The sequence below is a fragment of the Camellia sinensis genome, chromosome 7 (genome assembly GCF_055761805.1).
Source record: "Camellia sinensis isolate YWXY chromosome 7, ASM5576180v1, whole genome shotgun sequence".
Taxonomy (NCBI): domain Eukaryota; kingdom Viridiplantae; phylum Streptophyta; class Magnoliopsida; order Ericales; family Theaceae; genus Camellia; species Camellia sinensis.
Window position 1 is genome coordinate 3160251 of NC_138967.1, and position 13736 is coordinate 3173986.

At 37.5% G+C, this 13736-nt stretch overlaps 1 non-coding gene and 1 pseudogene across 1 annotated transcript; both read left to right on the forward strand.

Moving 5' to 3' along the window:
- The first annotated feature begins 6504 nt into the window (after positions 1 to 6504).
- Positions 6505 to 6704, forward strand: LOC114281568 (U2 spliceosomal RNA). The gene has a single exon (XR_003635953.2). It is a non-coding gene; the product is annotated as a U2 spliceosomal RNA (small nuclear RNA).
- A 707-nt stretch (positions 6705 to 7411) lies between these two features.
- Positions 7412 to 10352, forward strand: LOC114281537 (receptor-like protein kinase ANXUR2 pseudogene; annotated as a pseudogene).
- The last annotated feature ends 3384 nt before the right edge of the window (positions 10353 to 13736 follow it).

Sequence of the window (13736 nt, forward strand, 5' to 3'; positions counted from 1 at the left end):
ATGCGCCCAACTAGCGCAGATGCGTCCAACTAGCGCATTGAATCTTACAAGGAGCAAATTAATATACTATTAGTAAAGTATTCTATCCACAGTCTAATGAGCAAGATCAATGTCTAAACAACTCAGTTAACCATTTACCAAAGATAACACTTATCATGCCGAATACGCCCATATAGCGTACTTTAGGCTCCTACAACAAAGAAAAGATCAAGGAATATAGGTCATCTGTTTCTCCCAAAGACAATCCGAGGATTCACTCAATAGCTAAGGCTCTGGCTTTTACCGATAGGTAAGTCAATGGGTTTGCAATTTTGCATCTAGAATTGTTCTAGGATATTCCTTATGTAAGTCATTGAAGACAAAACAGGAATTCTCCCAAAATAATCCCTAAGGATCTTACATCCGAGCATATAAATTACATCACCCATGTCCATCATATCTAAAACAGAGGTCTGCCCACCCTGGGTGGCGACAACCCTATAAATTCCTGGCTCATAATGACTAAGTAAGAAAAAATTTCTTTTGGACCATTGATCATGCCTCAATGGTCTTCATCAATCATCGTTGGCCTATCATGGCTTGATGAAATCTAAGAACCACTATTTGGATAACTGTTTTAGGCTGTAAAAGATTTATTAGAACTAGCAACCTTTTTGCGCTCCTAACTTTTCCCTATAAAAGCAGAAGGTAAATCCCTACAAATCTACTTATCCAATTCTCTAACGAGAAAGTTGGGTCATAATGTCCATAAATCAATGTTCCAAACTTATGTCAATCATAGCCTAAGTCAAAATAACCTCACTCCCCAGGAGGAAGTCTTCTCATGGTCTACACTTTCCTCAATGGTGCGACTTTTCGGTATCTAGCGAGACTTATACCTCAACAATGACTATCCAAATTACGCATAACTTTAGAACAGTTTCACGTCATAATGGAAAGTCAACCAAATTATAAAAATGGTTAATCCTCAAAGACTTTGTCCTAAACTGTGCAACATTAATCCACTTTCTAAAAATAGGGGACTAGAGCCTTTGGCATTATCCTAGGCTCTTTATTATCTTGCGGAGCAATCATGAATGTTTCTCTCTCAATCACCCAGTGATGATGTGGAAAAATTTCACAACTGCTACTACGCAACTAAGAATGTAGAGTATTCTTCTCTAACGAATTAATCTATTAGTAGACACATCGCTCCCACTGTCCCTAGGATATTGGAAATTTCTTTCCATTCTCAACTAGGCTACATAAAGCGCTATGCTTAGAATTCTCTATCTTATAGAGTTCCAAAACTCTATTCACGTCACCTTTACTAAGAAAACTTTATGTGACTTAGTTACACTACCACAAAGCTACTTACCTATATGCACATGACCCGGAGGGTTTACATGACCGCATACAATAATTCGCCACACGACCCTATGTGTTTAAAAGACAACATACAATAATGTGCTATAGAACCCTAGGTCTTAACTTCGCAATCTTATGAGAAGTAAAATAAAGATAAGCTGCTTAACGGTTACAGATCGCCCATAGATGGCTCTCCGCTAACCCATTACTCAAATGGAGTGTAAAATCTGATATGGAGGGCACTTAGTTAGGGGATATAGGCAACAAACTAGTGCAATTCCCAATTGGGAAACATTTTGCTCCATTATCCACCTAACATTAACAATATTTAATTCCTTATCTCTACTACACCATTGTGTTGTTGAGTATTAGGAATAATCAATTTTCTAAGCTTCCATTTCTCTTCACAGAGTTTTCTAAAATAACTCAAATAGATACTCGCCACCTTGGTCAAAACTAAAAACACGAAAGCTGTTATCTAATTGATCTCAACCTCATATGTGCAATGTCAAAAATCATCTCAAAATTTTTGACTTATGAGAGATCAAATAGTCTTGACTCAGATGCGTATCGTAATCTATAAATGTGTCGAGATTGAGGCTTAGCTATCATACCCTTACACATATCTAGTCACAAATATCATAGTGGACTAAATGCGCCAAAACAAATGACCTTCTACGGCTTTCTTACTTGCTTGTGCGCACCCATTGCAAACAAAGTTACACATTTACATGAGAGCATGATGTCACAAGCGAGTGGGCCCGAGAGGGCCTACTCAAACCATCTTGTCATCATCTCATTAATGTGATTAAGTATAATAAGCCACCGATTCATGACCAATGTCATAAACTAATTCCAATCATGTTAATGTGTGAGTTCTCGAAGACAAGTTTTAAAGGTTTAGCCCCAACTAGGTAATGACTCACGACTAATTCATATTCACTAGATCATAAAAGGATGTCATGGAGATATCAAGTGCGCTTAAGTCGCAAATTTAACTAGTAAGTGTTAATCCCTTGCACCTTCAAGTCAATTTATTTTTCATACACTTTACTGCATCTAGTTGAAAGATGACGATACTCCTCTTGCCATCTCTATTTCTCGCTTCATAGTTACTTGTAATTAATTCTACTATCCACAAGAAGGAGAGAATAAGCTATCAATCTATGACAACTCCCGAAGTAACTTATGCGCAAATTAGGCTAAAGAGTCTAATTCAACACAATGCTCTCACGAGCCATGTGTCGAATTCTTAGAGTTATAACAACCTTGTCGACCTTGACCTTTTCATTACTATGGTGCAACGTTTGCGCTTAGTGGTAAACGTTATTCAAAAACGTTAGCCTAGCTAAGGAACCATACAAAGAAACACCTTCTCATGTCTCACACTCAAGTGTGGAAATAGTAAGTGTCCAGACTTAGACAAGTTGACAATGCTAATAGATTTTGCAGTCACTTGGCGCTAATCTTTTCACTTAGTGTTAATAGATTTTGCTGCTACTAAGCGCTAATCTTTTAATCTTCAAGTGATACTTTAATGCACACTATTTTAGTGCGTGAAATTTTGCTCAATTCATTCCCAATAATTGGGTAGAGAGCAAAACATTGCTCATACTGGCTACTCGTCTTACACTTAATGACTAATTTATTTAAGCTCACATTTCTTGGATGACGTGACTCTTAAATGTTACTTCATCCAATGATGTAATATTATTTACAAGTCAAATTACAAAGTCAATCTACGTAGCTCAATAGTCAGGATCATATACAGATCTATCAAGGGCTTACTAATTTCATAACTCCAAAACTCGCCAACCAAAACTACGTAGCGTGCCGCTAATCATAGCGCACACATTAGTTTTTATTATGCCAAACAAGGCAACAAAACCACGGCGATTTTGAGTCATGTTTCCTTACTTTGGCTCAATTAAGGTTTGACCTAAAGTCTCCAAGACTTTTGCTCATCTAAAGAATGGGATTACATTGTTCACATTTGAACATCTCTACTAAGTCTAGGTCAACCAAATTAACTTCCATAAGCTAAATCAATTTAGAGAGAAATTCGCATTGGGATTAATTTGATTAGCATAATATAATTTTGCCACAAAAATCTAAATTAAATAGTGACAATATTACACAAGTCGCAAGATCGAAAATCCGCTATGCTCGTAATCATCTCTTGCGCCACAGATGACAATTATCCAAAATTTAATTTAATTCATATGCAAAACATTAGTTTTCGGGAGTAAATCTACAAAGATTTCTATCAACTGAACAACCTCCCACTGATTATGGCATGTCTAAAAAATATGATAAAATATTCTAATTCCATACAATAGCATGATGATGTAGATTCACAATCAATACATGCTATGTTACATTTAATAACGGAATTAAAATAAAAAACAATTAATCATGCTATTCTAATCACAACATATTACAAATTTTTAAAAAAAATAATATGCTGTATTTAATATTCAAATTATGCCATAATAGAATGTACATCATTATAAAATTTTTTGGAATTTTTTTGAAATTTTCTGGAATTTTAAATAACTAATAAACATACATAAAATTAGAAATAAATATTCCAGGATCTGGTAAAATGAAGCAACCATGCCAGTAAATAGTAAACCATAACAGTAGTCTACAATAAACAATTCAGCCCCAGAAACTTAATCATGCAACACCAGATGCACTTTAAAACAGAAATAATGAATTATTATTTCAGGAAAAATATTTTTTATTTTCATAAAATTTTGAAAAATTTACAGAAGATAAAAAATTTAATTTTGAGTCTAACGGTCCCAACCACGCTTAAAAAAAAGTTATAACGAATTAATTATAACCTTTTAATGCGATTCTGAATTTAAAAAAAAACAAACAGACCCTTAACCCCAGCCGCCAAACCAGCAAAGTCGGCGCGGAAAACGGCGCGGCGCGGCTCGGCTCGGTGAGCGGCTCAGCGCACGGCGCAATAAGCGGCTCAGCGCATGGCACAGCGCCCGGGGCGCGCGTGTCCGCCGCTGACGGCGTCACCAAGCACGTGTTGCTCACGCGCCGCCTTCCAGGGTGTTTTCTGGTTTGATTTTGATACTCCCGAACTACATTTTTCACAATAAAAACATTTATGGTCTCAAAAATAACGTTTAATGACCATAAAAATAAGGTGTTTTACACTCTCAATCTAATGAGAGTGGACATCTTTCTCCTTTATTAATATTCATGCATATATCATGTATATATACTTATATAAAAATATACACATATTTTAATGCATAAAAATAAGCACGAAAATACCTATATTGGCTCTGATACCAATGTAAATCATAAAGTATTATAACGCAGCGGGAAAAACATTGAGATCATACCTTCAAGTGATAGAATCTCGTGGGTAAATCACGTGCTTCCAGATTTCGAACAACGAACCCAGCGGTGGAGTGATACTGCAAAATGAGTATCACCCACACAGTCACAATGCAAAATGGCTTGATCGTTGTTTAATGGGAGAGAGTCAGAGAGAGAGTCTGTGAAAAAAGGTTATGGGTAAAAATCACAAAACGTATCTGATATACGTATCTGATATATCAATATATTATCTAAAATATATAATCATATATATAACCACTAATATCTATCTATCTATCTATCAATATCTATTGATATGATAGATATAGATATCCTAAATGATTATCTAATTAAGTTTTGAATTAAAATTCAAACTTACATGGATAAGGTTCAAAAGGTTCAGGTTTAAAAAGTTTAAAGGGTTATGTCACATGGGTGCCCAATTTTTAACAGATATGTATATATGTATCCTTTGGAAACTTATGCGAGCATATGGATATGGGTGATGGTTGGTCCAAAATGAGCTGTTAGCTAATGAAGTAAGGCTTAAACAATAGCTCTTTCTCAGCACTAGCCACTTTCCAAATTAAGGGTTTGGATGACATCCGATCCAACTCCAAAAATTCAAATTCCAAAATCACACACAAAAATAGCTGTTTGTGTGTTGTTGTCAAGTTTTTATATAAGAAAAATGATATATTGTAGGATCGAATTTGGAGAGTATTTTAGGGGTTACAAATATTTTCCTAAATAACAATTTTCAATGCGTATGATCATATTCTTCAAAAGTCAGACAATCAGGATTTAAATGAGTCCACATAGTTAAAGAATTTACAGAAATCAGCCTCCGTTTGGCAAGGGCTTTTTCAGGCTTTTTTGGCTATTTTAGCCACAAAAAACAAAATAGGCTATTTTAGCCATAACAAACAAAACATCACATCCAACCTATAATCATTACATTCTTCTCTCACAAAAAAAGTCAAAAAAGCCAAAAAGCCAAAAAGCCCTTCCCAAACCAAGCTTTTTAGCCCAGGCTAAAATAGCCAAAAAAGCCAAAAAGCCAAAAAGCCAACCCACTTCCCAAACGGAGGCTCAATAGTTGCTCTTTTAAAATAGATTAGGTCATGACATATCACGAATCTCATCAATAACACAGTGACAAAGAGATAATAACTCATAATTAAGATAATTAGTTTTGTACGCTCAACTATTGCCGATGGGACTCAAATTCACAATTTCTATCCACTTAACCATATGGGAATAAGTCCCAACTATCAAACCACAATATTGGATTGTAACATTTGTTTTATAATCTAATGAAACATAGGTGACATACCTAAAGGACACAATTTTAAGTTCATATAAAAAAACTAAAAGCATTCTTAGACGGGTCTAGACGAGCACATAAATGTGCAATAACTTGACACTATAATTTCACCAATAATATAGTAACAAAAAGAGCTAATAACTCAAAATTAAACAGCACGAGTCTCATGCCCCATGATCATCAGTGGCACTCAAAATTCATAATTTTCTATCCATCAAATAGGAGTAGGGGCCATAATCTCACTATCACCCAAAATTTTTCAGAAAATGTTTTTTTTTAAATACATATTTTGTAAAATATTTTTGGCAGTTGGTATAACTTGAAAGTCAAAAAAATATTTCACTTTTGACAGGTGAAAAATAATTTCCAAAGTAGGAAGTGTTTTGACTTTGTTGTAAAGCTGCAAGTAGACTTTTATGTAATATTTCCCACATGGACTCGAAGATGGTAATAAAAGAGGAAGCCCAAGGAGATTAAAAATCATACCTTTCTCGGCCTTTCGGCTAAGATCAATTGTACTATCTGTTTTTATCAGTTTAATATCTGATATATGGGCCATTGGCCCATAATAATATTAAATTTATTTGTTTCAGGGGAGAGGCCCATCTCAGTAGCTTGCTACTTGGGTCCCTGAGCGTCACCTGGGGCTTTGCAGTACTCTGCCTGGGCCTGCGCACCACACACAAATCTAGTTTAAAATTTGTTTAGTCTCATGGCCTAAAGTCTAGGGCTACAACTGGCATCCCAGTAAATTGGCGGCCCAATTGTAATATGTTTTAGAATAATTATTATTTGTTCTTATGTATGAACTTGTCATAGCGTTCAAAAAAAAAAAAAAACTTGCAATACATATTGTTTTTGACTGTTTTCTTGGTTTATTATTGTTATTATTATATAGAATGATCATTTGGAAATAATAACAAATTTATTACTATAGAATAATTTTTTTCACCATACTATTGCCTGGTGATAAAATTATATTTTTGTTAGGAAAAATTGTATTTCAGTCGAATAATAAAGAAATAATCATATTTTTATAATGGTATAAATCTCGTGTATAAGATGCAACTCTTTTATGTGTTTAGTGCAATTTTTTTTGTTAATTAGGCTTGCACAAAAAAAATCCCAAGTACAGTAGAATTATTTTAAAACTATCTTCTTATTTGCAATTTTCAGTTTTTATTATTTTGGTTGTTACTAGCCATTAAGGGCATTCATAGTCAGTTTTGTCACCGTCTTCAAAAAAATTAACCCATTTTGATGTTACTGTCCTCACATTCCTCCCTAACTAACTCCTCTTACCCTAACGTCTGAAATCTGAAACTGATCCTTCTCAATCCCATTCAAAAAAAAAAAAAAAAAAAAAAAAAAAAAACCCCTAAAAAACAAAGAACACAAAAGCTACTAAATCAAATGAGGAGACAAAATTGTCTTCTTGGGTATGTGCTTTGCTCTGTTACAATCAATGAAAGAACTAAGGTGAGTTCGTGAATCCATTATTCTATGTACATGTTCATGAATAATGAAAGTTGGAGTAGATTAGATCATTAATCAATTTAGAATTTTTTCTTTTTCTTAGGCATACAGGAAACTAGTTTCTGTCATTTTCTCTTCCTCTGTTTTATTTTACCATCCTCTGTTTTTCTGTATGCCACATTTTCTTTCATTTTCTCTCAAACTTTCTCACCCTCTTTCTCAATTCCCTCAAAAGGGTATTCCCAAATAGCTATGATCTTCAATACCCATATCTTATTTTTTCTCTTTTTCTTTTCATTCGTCTCTAATATCCTCCACTCATCCAGCAAAACCTCAAAATCAAATTCCGATTCCTTTGTGCTGGCTTGCGGTGGTTCTAGCGACGCCACCGATGCCAATGGCCGGAATTGGGCTCCAGATTCCAAATTCCTCGCCTCTCCGTCGAATTCAATGACTGCCTCAGCTCAATCCCAAAACCCTTCACTACCTTCCTCAATTCCATACATGACTGCTAGAATTTTCACATCTTCAGCTACATACAAATTCTCACTTTCTTCCAAAAATCGACATTGGGTTCGACTCCATTTCTACCCATCTTCTTACACCGATTTCAGTGCTGCCGAATCCTATTTCTCTTTAACTGCCAACGAGTTCATTCTTCTGAGAAATTTCAGTGCCTTAATCACAGCCCAAGCCCTCACACAAGCTTATATAATCAAGGAATTCTCTCTCACACCGATCCAATCAGGCTCTCTCAATCTCACTTTCACACCTTCTTCTACTCACAAAGGTTCATTAGCCTTTGTTAATGGAATTGAGGTCATTTCAATGCCAGAAATTTTTCAACAAGCAACTATGGTTGGGTTTTCAGACCAGTCTTTAGAAACAGAGTACTCTGTTTTTCAGACAATGTTTAGGTTAAATGTTGGAGGACAGTTCATACCAGAAGCCAATGACTCGGGGCTTACACGAACATGGTACGATGATTCGCCATACTTGTTCGGTGCAGCCTTCGGTGTCTCTTCTGAAGCAGATAAAAATGTCTCAATCAAATACCCTTCTAGGGAAGCAGAGTATATTGCCCCTGTTGATGTGTATAAAACAGCAAGAACAATGGGTCCAAATCCAAAAATTAATGTGAATTTCAATCTCACATGGGTATTCCAAATTGATGCAAATTTCACATACCTAGTGAGGCTCCATTTTTGTGAATATCAGCTTTCGAAGGCGAATCAGAGGGTGTTTGATATTTTCATCAACAACCAAACAGCCCAACAATCCGCGGATGTGATGGCATGGGCGGATTCAAAGAAAGGAGTGCCGGTCTACAAAGATTTCGTGATGTATGTTAAGGATGATGGGAATGGTGATGGTGAATTGTGGGTGGCATTGCACCCTTCTGTATCTATGAAGCCCGAATACTACGATGCGATTCTCAATGGATTGGAGGTTTTTAAGGTTAATGACACAAGGGGAAACTTGGCGGGCCCAAATCCCAAGCCATCATGGCTTCAACAAAAGGCCATCTCTGATCAACAATCGCGGAGTTTTGGACCATCACAATCTAATAAACGTGCCAGGGTAATTGGTGGGGTGGTTGGAGGGTTGGGTAGTTTTGTTTTGATAGTTGGAGTGTTGGTTTTTCTCAATCGTAGGAAGTGTAAAACCGGTACAAGAAATACTAACACAGCCAGTTGGTTGCCACTTTATGGTAGCTCGCGGTCATCAGGAACCACCAGAAGTAGTGGTAGTAGTCGCTTTTCAACACTTGATGGAGGCTTTTGTCGACATTTCTCCTTAGGAGAGATAAAATCCGCCACAAAAAACTTTGATGAGTCTCAAGTTATCGGAGTTGGAGGGTTTGGAAAGGTGTACGAAGGGGTTGTTGATGGAGGGACTAAAGTTGCAATTAAGAGGTCTAACCCATCTTCGGAACAAGGAGTTCATGAGTTCCAAACTGAAATCGATTTGCTTTCAAAGCTTAGACACCGGCATTTAGTCTCTCTAATTGGGGCTTGCAAAGAAAATGATGAGATGATCTTGGTCTATGACTACATGGCTAATGGAACCCTAAGAGAGCATCTCTATAAGACCAACAAACCTCCTTTGTCATGGAAGCAAAGGTTAGAGATCTGCATTGGCGCTGCAAGGGGAATTCACTATCTCCACACCGGAGCTAAGTACACCATCATTCACCGTGATGTGAAAACCACAAACATTCTTTTGGACGAGAAGTGGGTTGCAAAAGTCTCAGACTTTGGGCTCTCAAAAACCGGGCCTACTCTCAACCAAACCCATGTTAGTACCGTGGTAAAGGGTAGTTTCGGGTACTTAGATCCAGAGTACTTCCGAAGGCAACAGTTGACAGACAAGTCCGATGTGTACTCATTTGGGGTAGTCCTTTTCGAAGTATTGTGTGGGAGGGCGGCTCTTAACCCTAGCCTTTCTAAGGAACAAGTTAGCCTTGCAGATTGGGCACGGAACAACTTTAGAAAAGGAACTATGGATAGCATCATTGACCAGCATATTAAGGGAGAGATTAGCCTCGAGTGCTCTAAAAAGTTCGCGGAGACAGCTATGAAGTGTTTGTCGGATCAAGGGATTGATCGCCCATCGATGGGTGCGGTTTTGTGGAACCTTGAGTTTGCGCTCCAGTTGCAGGACAATCCTGATGGACCAAATGTAATGGCAGAACAAAAGGCCAATGATGCTTTTGTTGTGCATACGACATTGTTTAACATCGAAGAGGAGGCCGAGGAGACTGACGATAGTAGCAATGTAATCTTCTCACAGATAGTGAATCCACAGGGAAGATGAGATGTAGTGAATTACATCACATTTTGCTTCTTTCATTAGCATTTTGTTAGTAGATAGTGTTGGGATATACCTCCTTATTGGAGTGTGGGACCCAGTTGATTTATTAAAAGAGGTTTAATTTGGCTTGGTTTAGTATAATATATTTTTATATATTATATTTGAAGAAATCCAATTCAATTTGGATACAATTAGGTTTTGAGAAGAAAACCCCAGATTCAAAATATGATGTGTATTGTTTTTCCCAAGAAAATAAAAACGCAGCAATAGCAATTCTTTTTCTTCCCGTGAGAGTGATTGTGGTATCAATCAATTTGGTGGAATCAAATTTTGGGTGCTTTGGCTTTTGTTCTTGGAAGCACCATTAGTGGAATCGGATTTCGATCCCGTGGACGTACCTCACATTGAGGGAACCACGTAAAAATTCTTGTGTTGCCTTTGATTTAATTTTTTCCTCCGATCCCGTGGACGTACCTCACATTGAGGGAACCACGTAAAAATTCTTGTGTTGCCTTTGATTTAATTTTTCCGCATTAATTTTTATTCCCATTGATTGATTTACTTGTGGGGAATCACATCGATTTTCCCTAACAACTGGTATCAGAGCTTACGGTTTATTTTGGATCTATTTATTTGTGTAAATCAATGGAGGGGAATGTGGGTCGTATGTCTAGCTTCAATGGAAGCAATTGGGTAACTTGGAAAACTAAAATGGAGGACTTATTATTTTGTAAAGATTTATATGGACCCATTGAGGGTGATTCTGGCAAACCCGAGGGTATGAAAGATGATGAATGGAATAGGCTTAATCGAAAAGCCGTTGGTGTTATCCGTCAATGGATTGATGACAGTGTGTTTCATCATGTTGCTACTGAAACTTCAGTACATGATTTATGGAAAAAATTAGAGGGCCTTTATGATAGGAAATCAGCCACAAATAAAGCCTTTCTGTTTCGTAAGTTGGTTAATTTAAAATATAAAGAGGGCAGCCCTATTCCGGAACATCTGAATGAAATAAAGAGTATTGTTAACCAACTTGCTTCTATGAAAATTGTTTTTGATGATGAGTTGCAGGCTTTGATGCTACTTAGTTCTTTGCCTGAAAGTTGGGAGACTTTGGTTGTGACCGTCAGTAATTCAGCGCCCGATGGAGTTGTCACAATGGGCCAAGTCACTAGTAGCCTGTTGAATGAAGAAACTAGAAGAAAATCAGCAGGTTCCTCTCATTCGGAAGCATTCGTTGTGAGAGGCCGAAGCAAAACAAGGGGGAGGAGTAAGACTCCTCATGGTCGTGATCAAAGCCGTGACAAATCGAAAGATGGTTCTTTTTCAAAGAAAGACATTGAGTGCTATTATTGCCATGAGAAAGGGCACATGAAGCGGGAATGCCGAAAGCTCAAGAATAAGGAGAAAAGGCGTGACAAAAGTGTGGACAAGAACCAAGAAGACACAACGGCAGTTACTACCAATGGTGATCTCATGGTCGTTTGTGAAGATGATTGTATCAATTTTGTGGGCCAAGAGAGCAATTGGGTGATTGATTCCGGTGCTTCTTTTCATGTGACTTCTCGAGTTGATTTCTTCACTACCTACACCGAAGGAGATTATGGTTTTGTTCGAATGGGTAATGAAGGTTTGTCCAAAATTATTGGCATGGGTGATGTTTGCTTGGAAACAAATTTGGGCTGCAAGTTGTTGCTTAAAGACGTGAGGCATGTTCCCGACATTCGCCTCAATTTGATCTCTACTGGGAAGCTAGATGATGAAGGCTTCAACAACAAATTTGGTGATGGAATATGGAAGCTCACAAAGGGTTCCTTGGTGGTGGCTAAGTGTAAGAAGACTCATACACTTTATTCGATGCAAGGAAAAATTTGTAAAGGTGTTGTCAATGCACTTGAAGAAGATACTTCTACTGAATTATGGCACAAGCGGCTTGGCCATATGAGTGAAAAGGGGCTGCAAGTATTGTTCAAGAAAGAGCTTCTACCCGGTTTGAAAGGTACACATCTTAAAACTTGTGTTCATTGTTTGGCGGGTAAACAACATAGAGTTTCTTTTCATAAAAATGTTGTTTCTAGAAAAGAAAATGTTTTGGAGTTGATCCATTCAGATGTTTGTGGTCCTTTAAAAGTTAGAACACATGGTGGTGCACTTTATTTTGTTACTTTCATTGATGATTATTCAAGGAAAGTTTGGGCTTTTTTACTAAAAACTAAAGATCAAGTTCTAGAAGTATTTAAGCATTTTCAGGCCATGGTTGAAAGAGAAACAGGGCAGAAATTGAAGTGCATCCGATCAGACAATGGTGGTGAATACATTGGGCCATTTGATGAGTATTGTCGCAGTCAAGGTATTCGGCACCAAAAGACAGTTAAGAAGACTCCTCAACAAAATGGAGTTGCCGAGAGGATGAACCGCACCATTGTGGAAAGAACAAGGTGTTTGCTTTCACAAGCTAAATTGCCAAGATCCTTTTGGGGTGAGGCATTGAAGACAGCGGTTGACGTGATCAATTTGTCACCTTCCTATCCTTTGAATGGTGATGTTCCAGAAAGAGTTTGGACCGGTAAAGATGTATCTTATGAGCACTTGAGAGTGTTTGGTTGCCGAGCTTTTGTTCACATTCCAAAAGATGAGAGGTCCAAGCTTGATAGCAAGTCAAAACAATGTATTTTTCTTGGCTATGGGCGTGATGAATTTGGTTATAGATTGTGGGATCCGGTCGACAAGAAAGTCATTCGAAGCCGTGATGTTGTGTTTCTTGAAGACCAAACAATTGAAGACTTTGGCAAAGGTGATCAACCGGAGCCAAAAGCTAGTGATCTCATTGACATGGATTTATCTCCTTCATCTTCAGTTGATGATGAAAACGGGGGAGATGTGCAGCCACCTATTGAAGATGTAGAGGATGATGCTAATTCTAATGAAGTTGAGCCAGAAATTGAGGAAGAGCATCCAACTCAAGAACTACCACCACAACTTGAGTTGAGGAAATCTACAAGGGACCGACAACCTTCAAGAAAGTATCCTCCCAATGAATTTGTGTTGATTTCTGATCAAGGGGAGCCGGAGAGCTACCAAGAAGCAATTGAGCATGCAAAGAAAGGTAATTGGAAAAAGGCCATGGAAGAGGAGATGAATTCCTTAGTTGAAAATCACACTTATGATTTAGTGAAGTTGCCTAAGGGGAGGAAAATTCTGAAAAATAAGTGGGTCTTCAAATTGAAGAATGATGGCAAGAATCTGAGGTACAAGGCACGTCTTGTCGTGAAAGGCTTTGGGCAAAAGAAAGGTATTGACTTTGACGAAATTTTCTCACCGGTTGTAAAGATGTCTTCTATTCGGGTTGTACTTGGCATGGCTGCAAGTATGAACCTTGAAGTTGAGCAACTTGATGTGAAGACCGCATTTCTGCATGGTG